Source organism: Psammomys obesus, unplaced genomic scaffold (assembly GCF_907164565.1).
Source record: "Psammomys obesus unplaced genomic scaffold, mPsaObe1.curated_primary_1811, whole genome shotgun sequence".
Lineage (NCBI taxonomy): Eukaryota > Metazoa > Chordata > Mammalia > Rodentia > Muridae > Psammomys > Psammomys obesus.
Window position 1 is genome coordinate 7,926,009 of NW_026596064.1, and position 5,907 is coordinate 7,931,915.

The window sequence follows — 5,907 nt, forward strand, 5'->3', positions numbered from 1 at the left end:
AAGAAGAAGAAGAAGAAGAAGAAGAAGAAGAAGAAGAAGAAGAAGAAGAAGAAGAAGAAGAAGAAGGAGTCAGGTAAGAAAAAATAGAGCAAAAGAAAGAATTTTTGAGAGAATAAAAGAGAAACCAATAGTTTAAGAGTAAGTGCAAATATAAACATACACATATTAAACATACATATATCTAAATATACATATAAACACACATATATTAAATCTTTTTTGTCCTTTTATTGAAAATGGATTTTTTTTTCACATATAATACGTCCTGATGGCAGTAAATCTTCCCTACCCTCGTCCCATCTGGATCAACACCTTTTCTGTCTCTCATTAGAAAACAAGCAGCTGTCTAAGGGATAATAATAAAAATAAAATATAATAAGATAAAAATATAACACATCAGTATACGTCAAAACAAAAAGATAAAGAAACAAAGACACTCTCATTCACCTACTCAGGGATTCCATAAAAATTCTAAATTAGAAGCTGTAGGGTAAAAAGAGAGGAAAGTAAATAAATAAATAGATAAATAAATAAATAAATAAATAAATAAATAAATAAATATAAAAAGATAAAATTATAAAATAAAACAACTCTGACATGACGTTATGATACAAGGACCCTTCAAAAATGATGTTGAGTTGATTTTGTGTTATCTATCTACTTCTGGTTATGCAGCCCACCCTTAAGAGTAGTTTGTTTCCACAGTGAGACTCCTCTGGAGAAAAGTAAATTTTCTTATAAGTGGTTGTTAATTGTAGACTGCTTATGAGTTAAGGATTAGGGCCTGTGTCCACTACTTTCAGCTCTGGGACCCCATCTGGTACAGATCCTTGCAGGCCCTGTATATGCCTCAGTCTCTGTGAGTTCATAGGTGTCTAGATCCTGTTGCTGGAGAAGGCCTTGTTTCTTTGGTGGCCTTCATCCCTCTGGCTTCTATTCTCTTTCTGTATAAAACAAAACAGGGATTTGATGGAAACTTCCTTTTAGGGCTGAGTGTTCCAAAGTCTCTAAGATTTTACATATCGTTTGGCTATGGATCTCAGTATTTGTTTCAATCTATTACAGGAGGAAGCTGTAGAAGACACTGATTTCTGAACATAGCAAACTGTCATTAGGAGTCTATTGCTGCTTTGTTTTTTCCATCCATTGCAGGAGGAAGCTGTAAAAGGCACTGATTTCTGAGTATAGCAAACTGTCATTAGGAGCCATTTTATTGCTACTTTGTCTTAGCCAAACAACAATATTTAATTTTATCCTAGGTCTCTGGGGTATGTAGTCTCAAGTTCTTGCTTGCCAAAGCAGTATTGGCTATGTGGTCCATCTCCTGGAGTGCCTTAGGTCAAATCAGATATTGGTTGGTTACTTCAATAAACTTTGTGCCACAATTGAACTAACATATCTTGCAGGCAAGACACCATTGTAGATCAAAGGATTTGTAGCTGTGTAGGTGTTTTTGTTTGTTTGTTTATTTATTTATTTATTATTTTTATTAATTAGAGTTTATTCACTTTGTATCCCAGCTGTAGCTCCATCCCTTGTCCCCTCCCAAACTCACCCCTCCCTCATCTCCTCCCATACTTCTCCCCAAGTCCACTGATAGGGGAAGTCCTCTTCCCCTTCCCTCTGACCCTAGCATATCAGGTCTCTAAAGGACTGGCTGCATTGTTTTCCTCTGTGGCCTGGTAAGGTTGCTCCCCCTTAAGGGGAAGTGATCAAAGGGTCAGCCACTGAGTTCATGTCAGTGTGTTGGTGTTTTTATTTCTCCTTGGGTAATATGTAGAGTACTTCCTGTACCAAAGATTCTAGAACATAAGGTTGAAGACTCCATGTAGGTACCAATTCAACCTCTTTACCATTAATGAGTTGTGTAGGTGTTGTGTTTTGTAATAGGCTCTCCGTTGGTGGAGAACAATCTATAGTCTTGGCAACAGCCTGAGTTGTTTGGGGGTTCTCATGGAAGCCTTTAGCCAACAACATAATTAAATGCAACCCCATCCCAGTACTAGAAGATTCACTTGGTGACGAGATGTCCAGTTGGGCCTCTGTCTCCCCTATAATTTGGCTATTTCATTTAGCTTGCCTTCATATATGTATATATTTTAGGAAACTTGTGTTGTGTTAGGGTTCCATTCGATACTTCAAATGTCCCTTAATTTTAGCTGTCTCTCCCTATTTTCTCTCTCTTGCACCTCTTCCCTTCCCCTCTTCATTTGATTCTTCTTTTCCATTAGCCCAGCACCCTCCCACCCCTGCCATCCACTCATATTTATTTTATTTGCCTTTACTAGGGAGATCTGTTTTTGATCTTGGTACATTACTATATAGCTAACCTCTATGCTCTATGGATTATGGCTTGGTTATCACTGAATTGATAGCTAATATCCACATATAAGCAAATACATATCATATTTGTTGTTCTGAATCTGGGTTAGCTTGCTAGGGGTGATTTATTTTTCTAATTCCATCCATTTACCTGTGACTTTCATGTTTTTTTAAAGGCAGAGTAACACTCCACTTTATAAATGTACCACATTTTCTTTATCTATTTGTCTGTTTATCTGTTGGGTCTCCAGTTTCTGGTTATTTTGAAAAGAGCAGCAATGAACATGGTTGACCAAATGAATCTTTGATAGAACAAAGTGTCCATTGGGCATATGCCTGTCTTAGGTAGGGTTTTTATTGCAGTGAAGAGACACTGTGACCATAGCACCTCTTACAAAAGAAAGTGCTTAATTCGAGCTGGGTTACAGTACAGAGGTTTAGTCCATTTTCACCATAGAGAGAAGCATGGCATGCAGACTAGCATGGTGCTGGAGAAGGAACCAATAGTTCTCTGTCTGGATAAGCGGGTAGTGGGAAGAGAGGGAGACACTGAGCCTGGCTTGAGCTTCTGAAAGCTTAAGCCCAACCCCTATGACACCATTCCTACAAAAGGACATACCTTTTAATAGTGCTACTCCCTATGGGGGCCATTTCTCTTTAAACTATCACAATGCCCCTCGTGGTATAGCTGCTAGATTTAGCTCCAGCTCAGTGAGGGATTGCCATACTGATTTCTATAATGTCTGCACATGTTTGTCCTCCCACCAACAGCGAATGAGTGTTCCTCTTATGGAACATCTTTGCCAGCTTACACTGCCATTTGTTTTATTGATCCTAGAGATTCTGACTGCTATAAAATGAAATCTCAAGTAGTTTTGATTTGCATTTTTCTGATGACTAAGGATGTTGAACATTTCTTTACGTGTTTCTCAGCCATTTGAGTTTCCTCTTTTGAGAATTCTCTGCTTCGATCTGTAACCTATTTTTAAAATTGGGTTATTTTTTTTTTGATATAGAGTTTTCTGAGTTCTTTTTATATTTTGGATGTTAATCTCTATTGAATGTGTAGTTGGTAGAAATTCATTCAGTTATTATATAATATAATATTCAGTTATTATATTATATAGTGCATACACACACGTACACACACACATAAAATCGTTTTGTGATATACCCTGTAGGGTTCTATCAATGCCCTCTTAATGCCTTTGTGCTAAAAATTTTACATTAGATTGGCATTATTGGGAAGTAGTGTAACCTTGCAGAGGCAGGGGATAGCAGGAGGTTTTTAGATAATTATGACATAGTGTCCTCCAGGAGGTAGTGAGAACCCAGCCTCTGGTTTTTACTCTCCTTCACTCCCTGGCCATGAGGTGAACCCTTTACTCTGCACTGTGAAATGAGTTCTCAAATGAGGGTGACAATATAATTTTCAAACCAGGGAGCCCAGATTAGCTTTTTCTAACTTGTTCATCTCAGATACTTGTTATACTGATGGAAAACAATAGAAATTTTCAAAAACAAACAGCACCACCTACTAAAACCTAACCAGTACAACTTCCTTCACTTTTTAGCTCTATGCACATTTCTAGCGCACTACATGATGACAACGCACACGGATGAGGACTGCTAACTCTACTGAGGTCATGGGACAACATCCTCAGACAGAGCGCATGTGATGACATCCTCAAAATACATACACTGCTTAATCTCTATCTTTCCTGATCAATTCAACACATATAGTTGAAAGTTACACTGAGTCTGATCAGTTTTATCACTTTCTTTCAATGGTACAGAGGGGTCAAATTACCTAAGTGAAATTTACCCACACCCATGTATCTGTTTTGATGTCTATCCTTTACACTTGATGTATATTCTTTACATTGACCCTAATCACTGGGGCAAGTCAAAGGGAGTGTGAAAGACGAGCTGTGTTTTTATTTTAAGAAGGTTGAGGCATATGAGGTATATATGGGCTTCAGTGATTGATTATTAAAATGTGCACCAATAAGTTACGTAGTGTTCTGAAGCACTCTCACATTTTTTTCCCCAGGGTCTCAATGAAGCAGTCAGGGTACACACAGAGGAAGAGTCCTGTGCTGTGTCTTGCTTTCTCTGGTACAGTGATAGGCAAAGAAGAAAAATACCAAAGTGACAGTCTTATTTAGAAGGAACAGTGTGCATTTAGTAAGTGCGGAGAAAGCAATTGTAACTTAATTCTGTCCTGACATCAGATGTCCAGATCCAAGGGAATAAATCAGACTGAAAATAGGCTGCACCGTGAGGAAAAAGTGAACTCTTTTGCAACTGCCAAGGAAGTGTGGCTCAGTGTATTGATGCCAAATAAAGTAGTCTTGCATGTACTGGAAGTAGAGGCAAGAAATAAAGTTGGTTGCCTAGAAAGGTCCAGGTTCTAAATGAATGCTTGTAATTGGTTTTTGAGGCTAACAACTTCAGACAGCAGTCATGTCTATTAACATCATCCAGATACAAATACACTGTGTATAAATAAACTCACACAATATGTTTGCTGGGAAAAAAATCATCAGATAAAAAAAACATTGTTCTTGAACCAACTTAAATATTAAAGCAAGAACTAAGGTCAACCTCAAGCAATAGCAATTCTTTAGTGTGTGTTGTGGTAAGTTTCTATTAGTCATTTTATATATATATATGTATATATGTATATATACATGTACATATATGTGTGTATATATATACATATATATACGTATTTATTGAAAGCTAATGTAGACTTAGGTCAACACCTGAAATTCACCTATGGTATATATATTTTAATTTGCTTTTTATTCATTAAGTTTGCCATGTACAAATTCATACACATATATAGTACATTTTCTTTACTCAACTCCCATTCTTTTTTATTTATATTTTTATTAATTACAGTTTATTCACTTTGTTTTCCACCTATAGCTCCCTCCCTCCTCCCTTCCCAATTCCACTCTCCCTCCCTCTTTGCCACCCAGACCCCTCTCCCAGTCCACTGATAGGGAAGATCGTCCTCCCCTTCCTTCTGACCCTAGTCTATCAGGTCTCATCAGGAGTGGCTGCCTTGTTTTCCTCTGTGGCCTGGAAAGGCTGCTAGGTAATAAAAGAGCAGACCAATCAGTTCATGTCAGAGATAGTTCTTGTTCCCATTACTAGGGTACCCACTTGGACACTGAACTGCCATAGGTTACATCTGTGCTGGGGTTCTAGATTATCTCCATACATTGTCCTTGGTTGGAGTCTCAGTCTCAGAAAAGACCCCTGTGTCCAGATTTTTTGGTTCTGTTGCTCTCCTTGTATAGCTCCTGTCCTCTCCAGGTCTTACTCACTTCTTTCATAAGATTCCCTGCACTCTGCCCAAAGTTTGGCTATGAGTCTCAGTATCTGTTTTGATACTCTGCAGGGTAGAGTCTTTCAGAGGCCTTCTGTGGTAGGCTCCTGTCCTGTTCCCTGTTTTTCTCCATCTTCTAATGTCCATCTTCTTTGCCTTTCTGAATGAGGATTGAGAATCTTAGTCAGAATCCTCCTTCTTGAATGGTTTATTTAAGTGTACAGATTTTAGTATGTTTATCCTAT